Below are 20,395 nucleotides of genomic sequence, written 5' to 3'. Positions count from 1 at the left end.
ATTGTCCGAAAATTGCCAAGCATAATGATTTGGATCAATAAATAATCAATATTGAATTATGACAACCATTATGTCAATTATAGATACAAAATCATCCATAATTACAAATATCAATTTATTTATCAACATGAACCATCAATGTGTTTTAGTGTGGTGTGAACATTAGAATTGTAACACCCTTACTTTAGCTAGTCCGTACATTTGACTGTTTCGATGATTAATATCAATCCGGACAATTAGAATGTCTGGAACTATATGTAAACTAGAGTAAAGAGTCATAAATAATTCGAATAAGTGTAAGAAAAATTAAGGAAAAATTTTAGAAATGAATTACAACGAAGTTAAATTAGCCGGTGCCCCGGTGATAGGTAATTCAGTAGGAAGTTGCGGTCCTTGCAGCTAGGAGCCCTAAACCCTAGAGAAAATTTATGAAATAATTTTTGAGACTCCAGAGAAGAGTTATTGAGGTTTTGATGGCATTAGAATGCCAAGAAAATACTTAGAAAATTTTATCAATCGGTACAGACGATTTTGGCTCAATAAGCCAAACGGAGAGCATTTTGGTTATTTTGTATTCAGAGATGATTTTTGGCGAATTTATTCAGTTAAATAAATAAATTATATGGCATAAAATATGAATAAAAAGTGATGACAATTAAATTGAAAATAAGTAGAAAAGAAAATGAAGTTTAATTTGATTTATGACATAAGCATGATGTCATAAATGAATAAAATTAAATTTCTAACTAATGGGAATTAACCAAGCAACTTAAAAGGAGATAAATACTAATAAATGGAGATAAAAATGACAAAATTTTTGCTCATCTTCTTTCCCATTTTTAGCAGCCACTCTTTCTCTTCATCATTGAAGAGCTTTCCTCTCTCTCTCTTGCCAAACCTTCTCCTCACACCTTAGATTACGTCTAGGCAGCAATTTGAAGGGGAATTAAGAAGATTTAACAAGTTTGGGATAACTCAAGTTGAGGTTAGTGCCTATTTCTTCTCTTTTTCTTTAGATTTTGTGCTAGTAACATTATTTATGCTAGGAAATTGAGAAAATTGAATAAATATGTGCATGTTTGGGCCTCTACAAATTTTGGCAGCTTTATGGGGGGAAGTAGTTCTGATTATTTTGATGGATTAAAGTAGATTAGAGGTGGTGTTTAAAGTGTATATGTAGAGTGATAATGAATTAGTATGTTTAATTGATGTATGTGCATGAATAGATATTTGAAAACTAGGGTTTGAGGCATGAAGTTAGGGTTTTTCTCTTGTGTTGGTGAATGGAAGTCCTAATGGTCAATTAGTAACCATTTGGCTATGTTTGATGAGGAATTGAAGCGAATTATGGCTTTGAATTTGAGGTTGGGTATGCTGCCTCATAGGACCTGTTGGGCTGGATGTGAGTCCAGTAAGTTTGGGCAGCTGTAACTTGAGTTGTATAGGTTCAATTAGTGCAAGGCTAATTGGACATAAAACTAGACACATAATGTCACAACTGTTATGAATAAACCTTTCCCAGAAAACAAACTTAGGATGACCTAAAAATTGGCCAAATCCGGGTAACCAATTCTGGACTTGGTAAATGTGACCAAATGAATAGTATTTGTTCATTTGGCTATAACTCAGTGTAGAAATATCCAAATGGCCTGAATTTTATATTAATGGAAAGATTATATAATTTAGAACAACTTTCATGAAGAAGACAAACTCAAATTCTGAACCTAACCAATTCAAATTGCTAGTCTAAGTTAGAACACCAAATCTGGCAAAACCAAATTTGCCCAGAAAATCTGGGTAAGGACCAATCTGATCAGTTATGGTAAATTGACCATAACTTGAGCTACAAAACTCCAAATGGAGTGATTAAAAAAAGAAAATTAAAGAAAACACATAAATGAACAACTTTGATGAAGAAAATTTTGCCAAATTTTTACTGTAACAATGACTAATGGAACAGTAAACTTAAGGTATGAAAATTGAAAATTTTGAATAACATAAAATAAGCTTTGAAATGGTATTGACAATCAATGCCAACAAAAATAAAATACAAAATCTGATATCTTGGTGAACTTAGGTTCAACAAATCTATTATGTATTAAAAAATCAACTTTTATGTAGGAATAGTTAAGTGAATGGTAACCTCAATGAAATGAATGCAAATGACCAAAACTTAAATTGCTAATGATAGCTCACTTAAATGATTTAAGGTTTATTTAAATCATGTGATTAGTTTGATGGGATTTGTAGGCTCATCACAAATGGAACTTAGGAGAAATAGTTGATATAATTTGAAATGTGAATTGTAAATTACTATAAATGAAATATTATAGGTATAAATGATGTGTAAACAATATTTGGGGGCTTTCCCTTTTTATTGAATAAAAAAAATGAAAATTTGCTTGAACCTAGATACATGTGAATTGGTGTGATAGATTAGAGATGAAATTGTAAATAAACTATACAGATGAAATTTATGAACATATGCATTAGATAAAAAAATGAATTTGCACATTGTATTCCCACTAGGAAATAAAATAAAACCTATTGACACTTAATGGTACATGAGTGAAATTAAGAGTAATCATAAATACTTAGTAAGCAAAAACATTTCTTGAATTTCAAATGATAAATTATATAAATAGTGTAATGAATAAATGAACCATATTAATGTATGAATGAGACATTAGTTCTCATTATTGTAGAAAGGAAAAATAGTTTAAGTACAATGGTACATGAGAACCATTGTTTTGAATTGTGACCATTATGGATAACATAATTGTCGCAACGGGATTTTGCGGTCGCCCAGACGATCACTCACCGAAGTGGGAAAAGTGAGGAGTCGCCACCTTAGTTTTGAGGGAAACTAAAGAAAACCATTTAGGGAGTTAAATTAAAAATGAAACCACTTCAAAACAGAGATTCTAGGTTCGGGGTCCATTAACGGGTGGGGAAGGTGTTAGGCACCCCACCTCGTCCCTTAACAAGGGTAAGTAGATTTAATTTTGTGTCCTTTATAAATTAGTTAGAAGGGCTATAGTGGGAATGTTAATCCTTTTGGTAAAAGGAATGTTTGATTTTTCACTAATTAGGATTACCCAGATACATAAGTAAATGAGACAGCCTTAGTGAGTTGGCGTTACGAATTGTTCTGGGTTTTGGGATTATCTTGCATACGGGTTGAAATTTGGTGTGAGAATAGGATAAGAACTCTCCTCCTATCTCTTTTTAATATTTATTAAAATTTGAATAGAGACCGGATAAGAACTCTCCTCCGATCTCTACTGGATTATTTATTAAAATTCTAATTGGAGGTCGGGTGAGGGTCCTCCTCCGATCTCTTTTAGGTATTTATTAAAATTTCGAGATGGGAACCGGATAAGAATTCTCCTCCGATCCCTATTTAATAAAATTTTGAGTTGAGACCGGATAAGAACTCTCCTCCGATCTCTTTTAAATGTTTATTAGAATTTGAGTTAAGACCGGATAAGAACTCTCCTCCGATCTCTTTTAAATTAGAAAGGTGCCTGAAAGGTATTTTTCCGATCTCCAGAATTTTGGTGCCCTAAGAACCTAGAGATAAGGATCCTGAAGTTTAAAGAGGTTGGGGATAGGACTTATCAATATCCTTCGGCTAGACGGGAAAATGAGACTGATTTACCGACCTCTCATGTATTTATTTTACCAATATTTATTTATGACCAATCTACTCGCTTCTTTTACTTCCATTTTATGGCATCTTTGCCGAACTGTTTGCTTATACCACTAATAGTTTGACTATCTTCCTTATGTATTATTCAGATTTTCCCTTTAAGAGAGATCTTTAGGTTGCGATTACTCACGTCTTACGACCATTTACACTCTACTAGGAACCGTAAAAGCTTGTATTCAGAAATGACGAAGATTAATAAAAGGCACACTAATCACTAAAGAGATGACCTGAGAATAACATTTCTGGGTCTCTTTGCACGAGATGAACTTGGAGAAAAATCACATACGTAAAAAGGACAGAGAGACTACGAAAGAAATGAACGCAAACACTTAATAAAACAGCGACGTGAGCTCTTACCTGGGAGGAGCTGAATCTGTAGGAATAATTATGGGGTGGCCACTAGAAACAAGACCGCGATCGATTAGCCTGAGAGTTGATGTTCACCGTGAACTGGAGGGAGCTTAGCTATGATGTGATTAGGTCAAGATAACAACTGAGTGGGATTTGAGCTCCAACAGAAGGGATGAAAATAGAGATGATAAAGAGTTGAAAGTGAAGGCGTGATCAGGTGATGAACAAGCTGGAAATGTAGAGTTCCAGTGTTCAAAATACTTTTTCAATAAACACTTAAGAAAACTAGTTTCAAAAGTCTTTCAAATCAATAATTCAAAGTAGAAGAATAACAAACTGAATGAAATTTTCAGAGTTCTTCCGCTATAATAACAGCCTTTCTTTTTTTCGTCCGTCCTTTCCCCCTTTGAACAGTTTTTCATGCAGGTATTTATAGGAATCGGGTGCTCCCCATGAAGGGTCAGGATTCATTTTGAGGGAGATGGAGGGTCAGGATTTTGAAGTACATGATCGGATGTTCAGGAATTAAAGAGAATCAAAACGAATGGCTGAGATCGCTTCTCAAAATATTTGTCCTTTTCCTCTTTTAATCCGACGGTCTTGAATCCTTTGTCCGAACGATCCGGGCCGAGAGTGAAAGACGCCGTATTGTCGTCTTCTCTCTTGATCCAAGGGTTCGGATTCATCCTTACAAGTGAGATCAACGGTGGGGATTGGGATGTACAGGATGTCATGACATACCGCACTGTCAAGATTAAGGCGATTCTTAGGCGTGCGGTGGAGATCTCGTCGCCACGCTTTAACTACCTCTCACTCGATTCGATTTACGGTTATCGGAATTTGTCTTATTCTTTTTGTCTTCCGATCCCTCCCCTAGCTCCCATTCCGATCTCTCATGCTGATCTCCTATCTCCCGATCTCTTTTATCCCTTGATCAGTCTGGATTCGGTCCAAGCATTAATTACATCTCGATTTTAGAAGGCCCGCTGCTTTTCCGCCAAAGCATTAAATGCCCATTTTCCCCTATATATACCCTCGTTGATAGTGGCATTTCCTTCATTCGATTTTTCTCTTTCTCCTTGTTTCTTGGTTCTAGCTGTTCCGGGGAAAGTTCCGGCTACAACTGTGGTTTTGATCCTCTTCCGATGGAATTCCCTTTTCCTCGACGGAAAATTTACGATCCCGGTGATTGGATGGTCCTAATTGGCGATGGTGAGAGAACTGAATTTGACCGATCCGTATTGCGGGCTTCGGTTGTACCGATCTCGAGTTGCTCAACTGAGTTCATTCGGCTTCTCACATTGAGTGTTCCGGCGATTCTGATCCACATTGGGTGTTCCGACAGCGGATGAAGCATCCGGTCGGCAATATCCTTGGGATCAGTTATAAACTGATCTTTGGAACACCTGGGAGTATCCTTAGCATTAGTTATAAACTGATCCATGGATCTCCCGGGAGTATCCTTGGGATCAGTTATAAACTGGTCCTTAGATCAGCCTCTTCAGATAGGATTTTTCATCGGTCTCTAGAGATCACAGAAATGATGTAATTTTCAATGTAATCAGATCTCTAGAGATCGGCCACATGATGTAGCTAGACCTTTATTGTAATCCGATCCCTAGAGATCGCCCAAATGATGTAATCCGATCTTTTTGCAAATAAAGACTTTATTTTGCAGTTATCATCTTATTATTTTTTGCATTGATTATTTTCCGATCTCTAAGGTGGTTATCCGATCGGTTCTTTACTTGAATGACACTTGACCGATCCTTTATTCAAAATATTTAACTTGTTATGCCGATCTCCGATTAACCGATCTCTCGAACATTCGGATATTTGAGAAAAGTGTCGTAAATACCGCCGAGTCTCACCATTCGATGCGCCGCCTAGAACCTCGCGAGCATTAAATGCTCGGACTAGTATAAATAGGGGAGGGTTAGCCAGTTGTTTTCTCATTTCATTTTCAGTCTCCTGCTCATAGCTTGAAGTTCTCTCATTTTCTCGGTTTCCGACACCGATTAGACTCGTAAGGACTTTGATCTTCTTTTTGTTTAAGTTCTTTGTTTCTTTTGAAAATGAGCTGCCGGAAGGTCGAGAGCGGCGAGCCCTCCTTCCATTGAGTTCTCTTGGTCATCGTCGATGAGGAAGAGGCGGCCGCCAAGCACGCAACCCGAACCTCTTAGGGTCCTCGCTCCAGTCGTGGGCGGTCGTACCATTAAGGCGCACGCGCTTCTTCGGTAGGGAGAATCTCCTATAGACGAGCTACGATCGGTTCTTCGAGAATCCGATCTTGGTCGCTTAGCCAAGAATATAACATTCGCCCGACTTGTACGAGCTAATCAAGTGCCATGGCGACCTTCGTGTCAATCACTTCTTTGAAGAGAACGACATGGTTATGGTGTACGAGGAACAATTAAAGGCCGCCTTGGTTCCCCCTGGATGACTTCTACAAGGAGGTCTTAAAATTTCATCGAGCATCCATTGTTCAAATTCACCCCAACTCGTGGCGGATCTTGGTAGCTTTCCGAGGTCTATGCCGAGCTAAGGGAATCAGACCTACGGCTAAAGTGTTCGCCAAGCTGCACCGGCTAACTCACCGAAAGGACGATGACCACTGGTTCTTTCAGCGGCCTAGTTGCGGCTCTTTTCCGATCCGCCTCGTCCCTTAAGAACCGGAAGAATCGCTTTCTTCATTGTGAGGAGCAAAGATCCGAGCCGCTTTGAGGAATACCCCCGCAGCTGGTGGTACCATGGACCCTTGCTTCCGAACCATATTACCCTGAGCGAAGAGGAAAGTTTGATAGTGATGGATCTGAAGAGTGAGGCTGCCACTAAAAAGTATTCTTGTTTGGATTCGGTGACTGCCGAGCTGCACCATTGGACTGTTCAACTGCTCACCGGCCAAGACCGCGAACTTCCGCTCTCTAACCTCGGCATCGGTATTTTCTATATCTCAATTCTCACGACCTTAGTGATCTCACTAACCTTTTCTTTGTGCAGGTATGGCGGGTGGTGAAGGTCATAGGAAGCGGAAGAAGGAAAGAGAGATCTTCCGGAAAGTAAAGGAGATGAAGCGTTCAGAACGACTCCAAACACCTGGTCGCGAGCCTGGGGAGATACAAAGAGATCCTCCCCAACCTTCGGGTCCCTCGACCACTGAAGCTACCCGATCTCCTCCTAGATCGGAAGAGCAGCCTCAGATTCTTGCAGCTTGTCCCAAGCGCGAAAGGGGACCTACTCAAGCTTCAGGAGGACCTCCTCTGGGCGCCAGACATCGATCGACTCCTTGAAGGATAACCGAATCATAAGGAGAACCCGGTTTTGCTAAAGTCCCGGGTCTACCATCTTCTTCAGAGGATCGGACAGCTATCCCAGAGTGGCCTTGATGACATATTGACTCGACCATGAGCTTAAACGTGGAGTGTCCGTGAACTGCACCATGATCCGAAAGGATTCAATACCGGGTAAGGAGATCGGGAAGAAGAACCAGAAGTGGATTCTCCGATCCGAACTCTCATCGGCTGGATTATATATCTCGTGTCGAGGGACGGGCAAAGCTCCATGAAGACCGGTTGGCGAATGTAACCGTATTTCTGATGAGAGGGACCGCGCTCTTAAGGAAGTCCAGCGCTCCACGCCAATGCATCCTCTCAGTCGCTCAACTTATAGAGGAACTCGAGGCGAAGGATAAGGAGCTTAAGGAGAGGGATGAGGAGATGGTGACGGAATAGCCGAGGCCTATGTGAAGGCTCACAAGGATCTCTTGGCCGCACTCCGTGAGCGTTACCGTAAGAAGACTTTTCTTGGATGGACGACTGGCACCGGGGCGATGGTGAAGATAGTGAGGATGAAGCCGAGGGTGAGAGGGAGAGAGGAGTGATCCAAATGTAGATCAGCCGGGGTGATCCTCACCAATAACTTTGTACAAATTATGACATGAAATGAAATGCCTTTTGTTCAATGAATGATTGTGATCGGAAAATTTTAAACCATTATTTGTCTGAGTATTTGATTGTATGAGAAAAGCAAAACAAAAACTAAATGTGATTATTAATCTAAGTATTAGAGATCTGAAAGCACTCGAACATGAGATCGGTAGGGAAGAAATGTCAATGTAACTTGACCAAAAATTTAACTCGAACACTTAAGATCGAATCGAACCAAAACTTTAGCTCTTAAACTTTCGGAAAGGAGGTCGGCAATAAAACTGGTAGGAAAAGATCTAGTGCTAGTTCACTTCATTTATCAACAGAGATCGGGAATATTCTTGACAGGTCCGGAAATCCGGCAACGGGTTTGAAGGATCGGTAAATGATTTGAGAGATCGGCTGAGTTTCAAGGGATGCGTAGGACTTATCATTGATTCACGTCTTTGCGAGGAGAGGTCGGAAATGTGACCGCCTACCAAAGAGGGATCGGAAACGTGATTAGCTACTCCGAGGAAACTTAGCACCGGATCGGTTTCAAAGTATTTAGATCGCCAAAATATGGTGTCGACATTTGCCCTCTTTACGTAATTTCTATTAAAGGAAAAATTTCCGTATAGGAATTATGTAAAGATTCCGACTCATATTTTGGACGATTAGGTATTTGAAATTAGGGAACTAAAGCACACCTAAGTTAATGACCTAGAAAATTAAAATCAACTTAGATCTATAAACCGAGGTTGATAATGTAAATTTAAATTGCATGAAATTAAAATCAACTTAGATCAAGGAACCAGAGGTTGATAATGAAATGTAAATTGCATGAAATTAAAATCAACTTAGATCATGGAAACAGAGGTTGATAAAAGAAATTTAAATTGCATGAAATTAAAATCAACTTAGATCAAGGAACAAGAGGTTTCTCCTGGAATTGAATGAAAAAAAAATCAACTTGAATCAACGATCCAAAGATTGATGGTGTAATTGCATGAAAAAAAAATCAACTATGAACAACGATCCAGAGATTGATTGAGTAAATGAAGGAAAAAAAAATCAACATGGATCAAGGATCCATAGAATGAAGTTGGAATTGCATTAAAATAAAATCAACTTGGATCGTGGATCCGAGATTGATGGTGGAATTGCAGGAAAATAAAATCAACTTGGATCAAGGATCCAGAGGTTGATGGTGGAATTGCAGGAAAATAAAATCAACTTGGATCAAGGATCCAGATTGATGGTGGAATTGCAGGAAAATAAAATCAACTTGGATCAAGGATCCAGATTGATGGTGGAATTGCAGGAAAATAAAATCAACTTGGATCAAGGATCCATAGATTGATGGTGGAAATTTAAATTGCAGGAAATTAAAATCAACTTACAAAACAAGTCTGACTTTGGCATATGAAGTTATTCCCTGAAAGAGTGTACTCAACAAGATAACGAAGGCGGACGATTAATGGAGGAGGAGTTGCAAGACCTGACCTATGATCTCATTCTTTCGGATGCCCCTTTTCATTCCCGACTTTCTTCTTATTCTACGGAAAGCGCCCTTGCGGGTTTTCACTTTCTTCGTCCATTCGGCTAGAAGCGCCCTTTCGGGTTTTCGCCTCTAGTTTTTTTTTTTTTTTTTTTTTGTTTAAGGCCGTCATTCCCTGCAAATCTCATAGCAAAGTACGTGAGGTTATCAATTCTCGAATTCAAATCTTATGGCAAAAATTTAACTAATTAATAGCACATTAAACAAAGAGAAAGGGCAGTATTAAAAGCGGGCAGGCAGAAAAATAAGAGCGGAAGGAATAAAGTATAACTTTATTATGGTCTTGAAAAAACGAAGATAAACTTTCAAAGGGAAAGGCCATAGGGATAGATCTCACATATTCCTTATGGTTAATTTTGAAGTCTTTTAACTGCCATTATTTCGAGTTCTCTGAAGCTGCATGTCGTAACGGTCTCTTTTCTATCCGTGGTTTCATGCCCCCTTCCTTATTCCTCCACTTCGGTTCTTGGGACGCCTTTGGGTTTTCACCCCAAGATTTTTTTTTTTTTTTTTTTTTTTTTAAGTTTTTATTCGCCCGTTCGGGTTTTCATCCTTTCTCATTTTTATGCATATTATCTCGTGACAGTGTCGGCATTCATGTGTCTCGGAATTCTTCACCGTCCATGTGAGTCAAGATCAAGGCTCCTCGTAAACGCCTTTAATCACATAAGGACCCTCGTAGGTTGGTGACCATTTGCCCGGGATCGCTTTTGGTTTGGCGATTTCTTCGTAACTAAGTCCCTGGTTGAAATTCCCGTGGCGACGCTTTTTATCAAATGCCCCGCCATTCTTCTCTCGTATAATTGTCCGTGACATGTCGCTGTTAACCTTTTCTCATCCAAAGAAATTCAATCGATCCAACCTTGATGGATCCATTCGACTCATCGATCCTCGATTCCTTCAAAATTCTTAGGGACGGATTTCAACCTCAATAGGCATCTGACTTCCATCCCGTAGACCGGTGAGTATGGTGTTGCCTGGCCGAGGTTCTTACTAAGTCCGGTATGCGTGGAGAGCGTAGGAAGCATATCATGCCAATCCCTATATGTGACCGTCATTTTCCGGATTATTCTCTTGAGGTTTTTGTTCGCGGCTTCAACCGCTCCATTCATCCGGGACGGTATGGGGAGGAATTGAGATGTCGGATTCGTATTGATCACACACGAATCTTCTGACTGCTCGTGTTCTTGGCGTTATCGGTGACAATTTCATTCGGAGACCATGCCGGCAGATGATATTGTTTCAAGAATTTGAGAAACGTGTTCTGCGTGATGTGAGCATAGGATGTCGCCTCGACCCACTTGGAGAAATAGTCGATGGCTACAAGGATGAATCTGCCCATTGGATGCCTTGGGATTGATGGGACCAATCACATCTATGCCCCACTTTGCAAAAGGCCACGGTGAGACGAGATTGAGCGGCTTGTGAGGTGGCACATTTATCGGATCTGCGTAAATCGACACTTGTGGCACTTCCGAAATACTCGATGCAATCCTTTTCCATTGTGGTCCTAAATTACCATCGTCGCATGATTTGCTTCGTCATCATGTGACCATTGGCGTGAGTGGCACAATTTCCCTCATGCGTCTCAAAGAGGATTCTTAGCTTCTTTTGCATCTACGCATCTCGCACTCCGTTGGCGCTCCTCTTGTATAGGGTCTCTCCACCGGAAAGTACCCTAATGCTAATCTCGAATCATCTTCTTTTCATTCTTGCTTGCCCTCAAGGGAATTCTCCGGTTCTACTGATGACCAGATGTCATGATACCAAGGCTTTCCGTGGGCTCTTCTTCAATCATGAGACAATAGGTGGCTCATCCCTTACCTTAATCTTGAACGCGTCAAACGTCTGTCCTTCTTCTAATTGAGAGATAACAGCGAGAGTATCTAAGGCATCTGCTAATTGATTCCTGTCTCTACTGATATTATTGATAGAGATTTCTTCTATTTCCTTGATCATCTCCAGTAAGTGCTTCTGATAGGGGATTAGCTTGGGATCCTTGGTTTGCCATTCTCCCTTAACTCGATAAATTATCGGAGCGAGTCTCCATACACCTCCAACTTTCTGATTTTCATCTTTATAGCGGCATGTAGACCCATCACACAAGCTTCATATTCAGCGACATTGTTGGTGCAACAAATCCCAACTTAGCGGCTATTGGGAAGTGCTTTCTTCGGGGATACTAGTGCGGCTCGATTCCGTTCGGATAAATTGACCGCTCCACAAAATACATTTCCCATACATTGGCTGGTTCCCCTTCTTCGCGATCTACTTCATTAATATGCTCATCGTGGAACTCAAAATTGAGCTTCATAATCCGGGATAGGGTTTTCTCGCTAGAGGTCGCAATCACGCTACCTTTCACCGCTTTCCGGTCATGTAGACTATATCATATTAGGAGAGTATAACCCGCCACTTGGCTATTCTTCCGCACGAAGGGGCTCTCAAATACATATCGATAGGGTCCATCACGGAGATGAGCCATGTTTTGTGATTTAACATGTAGTGCTTAAGGCGATTTCTGTCTGTGCCAACGCAGCAGCAAGTCTTTTCTAAGGAAGAGTACCTTGACTCACAATCATTGAACTTCTTGCTCGGGTAATAAATGGCCCTCTCTTTTCGCCGGTATCATCATCTGTCCCAAAACACATCCCATGGAATTACATTTGGTGCCATGTACAGGATCGAGGCCTACCGCCAGTGGGACCAATCTTGGTGGGTTTGACAGAATCGCTTGATTTTCTCAAAAGCCTCTTGACAAATCGAATCCCATTGAGTAGAGTTGTTTTTCCGAGTAATCGAAAATAGGCTCACTTTGGCGGTGAGATTAGAAATAAACCTCGAAATGTAGTTGACTTTCCTAAAATCGCGCACCTCCCTTTCTGTTTTGGGGACGGCATTTCTTGAATAGCTCGAACCTTGTGCGGATCTACTTCTATCCCTTTCTCGCTACTATGAATCCCAACAGTTTTCCCGATCTAGCTCGAATATGCACTTAGCGAGGTTGACTTCAACTGTGGTATTTCTGAGTCTTTCAAACACCCTCCTTATCACTGAACGTGGCTCTCCTCTCCCGGATTTGATGATCATATCATCCACATACACCTCCACTTCTTTATGCATCATATCGTGGAATAATGTGACCATTGCGTACTGGTAAGTAGCCGGCATTCTTCAACCGAAGGGCATGACCCGATAGCGAATACCCCCATTGGGTGATAAAAGCGCTTTATCCTTGTCTTCCTCGTCCATTGGGATCGATTGTACCACGATGCCCCATCAATACACGAACATCCGCCCAAACCCGCGCATTGTCAACTAACACATCAATGTGGGGAGAGGGAAATCGTCTTTCAAACTAGCTTTATTAAGATCCTCGTAGTCAACACACACCACGACTCTCCGTCTTTCTTCATCACCGGGACGACGTTAGCCACCCATTGGGGATATTTGACCACTTCTAAGAACCGTCATCGCTTTTTCTTGACTTCATCCCAACCTTGAGCGGTGTATCGGATTCATTCTCCTCGATTTACGCTTCACCGGATCGTTCCGGAATTAAAGGAATCTTGTGCGTCACTATCCGAGGGTCCAAACCGACCATGTCATCATAGCTCCAAGAGAACACGTCGAGAAATTCCTTGCGGACCGATCATATCTCCCAACTCCTCACTCCACTATCTTAAGTTCCTTTTACTTCTTCCGTGCCTAAGTTTATTGTGCACGTTTCGTCTTCACAAGGCACGAGGAGGGTTCATTTTTTCATTGCTTTCTTACGTAAGGTCTTCCTCGAATTACTTGAAGTAATGGCGATTATGGGGATTTCAAAATTAACGGAGGAATTTACGAGTCTATTGGATTATTAGGTGTTAATTGATGGATTGTCTGAAGGAATAAAGAATAGAACATGTTATAAGGATGGAAAGAAAAAGAGTATTGAATTAAAAATGCGCTATTAATTCATTAATATTAATGCCATAAGAAAAGGTCCATTCTGATTACACTTGTCACCATGGACAAAGTGATCAAGTGTAGATAACTGCAGGTACTTTACTCGAGATTGAGTACAGGGATATCCTCCGTTGTCGGTTGTCAAGCTCTGCTCTTCACCATTGGCGAAAATTAGGGCCTCATACAAGGAATCGGTTGGATGACATCTATGGATGGATCATCGGTGATTCTTACGTACTTGCCGGATGTTGAATGACCGGTTTAGTGAAGATTTCCGTGATTCTGGGACTACTTTCACCTTTCCTATCTTACGGTCAAATCTCCGACTCAAGCATTTTTCTCATCGAATCGCCCATCCACGAGGTCAGCCTCCGCATATCCCAAACCACAACGGCCTATCTTACGAATGGCGGTATAGGCTTGACAATCCCTTGTAATGTGGCGCTAGGCCTTTACCCTCTTCATACCCGCTTCTTGACATTACTTTGGCCACCATAGCCATGGCCCTCCTTCCCAAGATCTTGCAATTCAAGGGCACGGAAAGAACTTTCCAATGACTCCTACCGCTTCCACATAAGGGAGTGATTGCGGCTTGGTGACTAGTATGGCCTCTTCGCCTTCACCGTGATGATTTTGCCGTCCTTAATGTATTTGATCTTCGGTGCAAAGTAGAAGGAACGAGATTCGCAGAATGGATCCAAGGCCTCCCTAACAGCATGGTGTAAGCTGGCTCAATGTTCATCACTTGAAACGTGATATTGAAAGTACATGCACCGACCTGGATTGGCAAGTCAACGTCCCCCAGCACCTCTCTCCTTGTTCCGTCAAAAGCTCTCACCACCATAGTACTTTGACGTATGTCTGATTGGTCAACTGGCAATCTAGCCAAGGTAGCGCTAGGCAATACATTGAGGGCTGATCCGTTATCGATGAGGACCTTGGCCACTATCTGACCTTTACATTTTACCGTTATATGCAGAGCTTTATTATGCCCTAAGCCTGCAGGGTCTACCTCCTCTTCAGAAAAGGCTACAGAGCTGGATGCCTGGATTTGTCCCACTAACTTCTCAAACTGCCCCGGAGTAATGTCAGGGTTGACAAAGGCATGATCCAGGATTCTCTGCAAGGCTTGTCGGTGCACTTCCGAACTCAAAATCAGCGATAACAGCGAAATCCGAGCGGGTGTCTTTCTCAACTGTTCCACCACGTCATACTCGCTCTGCTTCATTATTTGGAGCAACAGTTCTTCATCTTCTCTATGCTCAACAGGCTCTGCTTCCCCTGCTTTCTCAACCTCCTCTTCCGTGTTTCTCGATGACTCTCCCATCTTTACTTTCCCTTTTCTCTTTTCTCTTTCCTCGTTCCCGTAACACCTCCCACTTCGGGTTATAAACTTGACTTCTTGCTCAGGTGGAGAGGGTTTTATTGCAATAATAGGCTGGGGACTTGTTTGGGGAGCGATGTTGCTGGCAGGTCCAGCATAAGTCATCCTGAAGTGCTCGTGAGGAGCGAAACATGGCTTTGGTAGTGCCGGAGGTGAGGCGAGGCTAGGAGCGGATGTGCTGCTTGACGCTCCCTGAGTAAAAACTTGGAAATTATAGTTCCAAGGGACAGCATGAGTGTTGGTGATGGGGAGCTGTGGCGGAGTCTGAATAACTGTTACTGGTGGTGAGGCTACTGGGGGTGAGAAGGTGATTCTGGGCTTGGAGGTAGAAGCAGTTTGGCTGAATCTTGTGGTGTTCACTTCCCTTCCGTTTTGACCTCTTCGACATCTCAACCCCTTAAAAGACAATAAGTTCAGGACCTCTTGCCTGAAACCATCACTATCTCGCAGCTCATGATCAGCTGCCCCTCCATGGTAAGGACACCCCGTATTCTCCTCTAATCCCGGTGCCTGGGGGGAAAGATAACCTTCCCTCATTGCTATAGCAAAAATCTCCTCAAAGTATGGAACCAGCTCATCCACTTCAGGTGTTGATCCCTTTCCTTAGATTCGATCATATTTACACCACTACCCGCATTATGGTTGGGCGGTGGATTTGAGGTGACATTGGGAGGGAACCATTCCCTCAATTTTCAACCACCCGTTCGGATTAGAGCGTGCACTCTCCCTCTGAGTGCCCCGCAGTTGTCAGTTGAATGCCCTTGTGCTCCTCCATGATACTCACAACGGGCTGTGGCATCATACCACCTGGGATATGGCGGCTGGATTGGGTCTAAAGGGACTGGTACGATTTGGTTTATACCGACAAGGTATCGGTATATTTCACTGAGAGGGAGGGGAAGGGGTGGATCAGGATTTCTTGGAGGTCTCGGGTTATTTTGTGGTGGTCGTGGTTGAGTTGGTGGAGGAGGTGGTCTTGGTTGGAAATTTGTGGGTGGGGCGTATTGTGGGCGTGGTTGTGGATAATTAGGGAAAGGAGGTGGAATGTTGGCGATGGTTTGGCCATGAGAGGGGGAAGATGGCCGGTAGTTATTTTGGGGAAATTGGGGGTAATTATTCTGACGGGTGATAGAGTGTACATCACCCTCCTTTTTCTTGCCAAAATTGGCAGTTTTCTTTACAGGGTTCTCAGCCAACTCCTGTAGCCTTCCTATTCTCAGATTGGCTTCGATTCTCTCACCGGCTTGGATGATATCTGAGAAGCTGTTGGAGGTATTTCCGATCATCAAGTTGAAGTAGGGAGCCTTCAACGTTTCGATGAATAGGGAGCAAAGTTCATTGTCGGCCATCCGGAGGATATACTTCGCAGCCTTCTCCCTCCATCGTTGGGCGTCGCTTGAAACTTTCCGGTCTTTACATGCAGTTCTGGAGGTCCCTCCTTGTGGGTGCCGCATCACAATTGAATTTATATTGCTTCAGAAAAGTATCGGCTAAATCCTTCCAGGAGTGTAGCTTGCTCCTGTCCAATTGTATGCACCATCTCAGAGCTGCTCCGGAGAGGCTCTCGTGAAAGAAGTGAATGAGAAGTCTATCGTCTTAGTTAAGGCAGACATTTTGGCAATGTAGGTTGCGGTGGATCTGAGGATCCGAAGTTTCGGTGTACTTGTCGAAATCCGGAACCTTGAATTTGGGTGGTACCACCACATCTGGCACCAATCTTAGTGACGACACATCGACTGAACCATACATGTTCAGCCCCTCTATTGCCCTCAGTCTTTCTTCTAGGGCAGATAGTTTCTCGTTATCTCTCGCCCTATGTTCTCCTTCCACTGTGTGATATGCTCCTCTAAGGAGGCGAGGGTGGAAATGGCCCGGATGGATCGGGATTGAAGGGTGAGGCTCGGCATTTGAGACAGTAGGGTAATAGGAGAAAGGTGGGTCATTATTCATGCTCACCGGATTGTGATGTTGTCGGGTCGGAATGGGAGGCGAAAGGTAAAAGAGGTTGAAGCTTGATGAGGATCATTTGTTGTAGGAGGCGGAGGAGGTAATGGTGGGTTAGGTTACAGTAGGTTTGTTCTGAGACATTTCCGTCATTAGTCTCATGATTTCAGAAAGATGATCTTTCAATTCGGAGACGTTGTTCTTTAGGTTCTGTACTTGCTCCTTATTTTCCTTTATCTTTATTGTTCGAGATCTTGTTAAGTACACTCGCTTAGGTTGAGCGTGTGCTTGGTCGACTTGCCTTGTTTGAATCAATATTGATTTCTGGGAGGAGTAAAAAAAGAAAATCTGAAATAAAATTTGGATTTTTGCAGAAACTAAAAAGTCTGAGTGCGGGCCGAAGGATACGATGGCATTTGAGAGCCAAGTTGAAATCGTAAAAGGATAATTGCCTCAGCTTTATCATGGCATCGTTCGATAGTCTGACCGTGAATGACGAGATTGAGTGCGCATTTATGATACTTGTCCATACAACGCATTTCAATTTTTCACATAACCCTAGCGAGGAAGTCCTACGGGAGTCATACTATTCATTCACAAATTTTGCTAAACAATGGTCCAAAAATCACTTCATTAACTGAATAATTTGTACATCGTATCTTTTACATCGGCCTAAGCTGCAGGAGGTTCTTTATTATGAGATGACTTTTTCTGAGATACTCATATAACCTTCCTTCTTGCCTGGCAGGATCGATTGATTTCAGGGCGTACTCGGATTATTGTAATAATTCTTGTTTTCCTTTTGCTATTGTCCTCTCCACTGGTCTACATTCTCTTTCGGTTCTTGATAGAGGGCGACTTGTTTTTCTTTTCTTTTCTTTATTTAGCACAATCTTTCAAGATATCGTTGATGAGGAGTGCACATTCTTTTAATTCAAGCTTCTTCTTCTTGTTTTCCTGTTTATACTCTTCAACGAGCACCTCTTGGTACTTCATCCTTTCTGAAGCTTACTATTACGCCCTTTCATTTCTTTGACCTCGGCTTGGAGAGAGTTTCTTTCTTTTCCCACTTTGTACCTCTTGCTCTTGAACCCTATCCTTTGGCCCTTGCCTCTTCCTTGAGCTTTCTTACCCTTCTCTTAAGTTTCTGCTGTTGGTCCTCCAATTTGTTTTATTTGTTCTGCAATTGTGAGTTCTCGGTATTTGCCTTTTGTAGCGAGTCAACCAGGCGATTATCAGCTTCCTCTAATAAGGCGTTTTGGCGAGGGTTGTCGTCCTTGAATTCTACAGTAGAGTGTTCTCGGTCCCTGTCAGTCCTCCATTTAAGATAATCGCCCGAGGCACTTGGGCCTTTGGGTGATTTCTCTATCAGAGCGATGCTTTCCCAAGACTTGCGAGCCATTTTCAACCCTTCTTCTTCCTTGAGTTCATGGTAGAAGTGTCCGTGGTATTCTTCAATGTTGATCACAGTTGTGTTGAGCCAAAGCGCCTTGTTACCAGCTGGAGTGTAATTTGTATACCGGTTATTCCAATTAGGGACACCGTGAATACCTCCTGTACCAATCAAGACAGGTTGGCTTGACGTCCACAGCTTCCTCCAACAGTAATCATGGCTATTGAAACTCAGAATCCGTTCCCGCCACTGTTTTTCATTCTTCGGGCTTATCACTAACCGGATCATCTTCTCAATGGGAGGCTGGTCAAGGTACCAAGTCAATCCTTTTGTCTCCTCAGGACACATGTGGCTGATAGTCGAGAGTTATAATAACTGACAGCAACACTTAATGGACCCTTTCCTGTTATCCGCAGTAAGTTAGGGTTAACAAGGTTTCACAAGGATTGCGGTATCGGGTTGATCCCCGCCTTTCTCTTGTCCAAAATACCTCTACTGCACTGCTAGTGATGATCCCCAATGGCCCCGGGAACAGGATCAGACCATAGATTCCCAAGGCGAGTGCTACGGAAGCTTGATCCCATCGTTTCTCTTGGAGGCGATGATCTAACCGCTTCTCAAGGTACGTCCAATACCATCCATACGTGTTCCCTTTGACTGTTTCTCTGGACTTTACTTCTTCTGGGGGAAAACCCAACATGTGTGCCAACCGTTTCCAGGTCTGTCTATGCTCGAGGTGTAAGTAGATCCGGTTCTGCAAGGAGTATGGGATCCCCAGCAATGCCTGATATTCTTCCATAGTGGGGACCGTGTCAATATCATTGAAAGAGAATACTCCGTACTTAGGATTCCAAACCGACAACATGGCTTTTAATGCCGGGATTTGGACCTTGACTTGCATTAAGGTTGCAATCCTTCCGTACTTTTCTTCAAACTGTACCTTGACCTGATCGGGAAGCGACCTCCATCTACTAGACAGACCCTCGAGGTTGTTCATTTTGACCTCTATTTCATCCAAATCCAGTGAAGGTAGCGAGCTAGCAGGCGCCTTGAAAGCATCATTTTGGGAGGGTACCGGAACATGAGCCGATTCAGACCAAAGTTTAGCATTCTGAACCTTTTCTGCCGACTGACTCGAGGATGCCATGATAAAAATGATGCCTATCCTTTTACAGACCCTCGGTTTGGTAATGCCTGCGGGAAGATTCGTTAGTAAGACAAATTAGGGTAATTTTGAATCATCTTTGTTGTGAGTGACACGTACACATTTATCAAAGTAGGAAAATGTGTAAGTGTTTGATAAATTCAAGATTACCCTCACAAAATGAACGAAAAGAAATCGAAAGAGAGTAAGGTAAGAGTAAACATGTCCCTTTTTGTCCTATAATAGGGAGACTCCTGATACCGAGTAAGCGCTACCTATCTGGATGGTTCTATCTTATGAGGCAGTTTACTACGGCTTTCAGCTATTGTGACGGTTTAGCTCAGGATCTAATTTTTCTAATAGCCACAGGTTCCCAAATTGCCCCTACTGTAAACAGTAGAGCCCCATTCTACCCCCATGATATTGTCGGGAAAATTCCACGAGTATCACAATGGATAGAACGAGTTTCAATTTGAGCAGGAGCCTTCACGGTACTAACGGGGTAAAACCCACGGGCACCGCTACATGACCCCCTCCTACTTTCCTAAAAGGGTAAGAAAGCCCGGGTTAGGACTATAGTGTGTGAGGACATTGTGTAAGTGTTCGGTGTGTGAAGGGACACTTTTACCTCTTCCCAATTCAGGGGGATTTTATTTTTCCATTTTTCCTTTTTTCCTTTTTCTTTGAAATGAAGAGCACTGTAGGAGATAGAACAGGCAAAACAAAATAGTTAGCAGCAATAATTAGCATATAAGACATTGCCGAGTGAGCCCCTCTAACTATAATTTGATCAGACAAAAATTAAGCCTACTTTTGGACCTCTAGACTGGGGTTAGGATACATGTCCCCAGTGGAGTCGCCAAGCTGTCGCAACGGGATTTTGCGGTCGCCCGGACGATCACTCACCGAAGTGGGAAAAGTGAGGAGTCGCCACCTTAGTTTTGAGGGAAACTAAAGAAAACCATTTAGGGAGTTAAATTAAAAATGAAACCACTTCAAAACAGAGATTCTAGGTTCGGGGTCCATTAACGGGTGGGGAAGGTGTTAGGC

The sequence above is a fragment of the Hevea brasiliensis genome, chromosome 10 (genome assembly GCF_030052815.1).
Source record: "Hevea brasiliensis isolate MT/VB/25A 57/8 chromosome 10, ASM3005281v1, whole genome shotgun sequence".
Lineage (NCBI taxonomy): Eukaryota > Viridiplantae > Streptophyta > Magnoliopsida > Malpighiales > Euphorbiaceae > Hevea > Hevea brasiliensis.
This window is presented reverse-complemented; position numbering follows the sequence as displayed.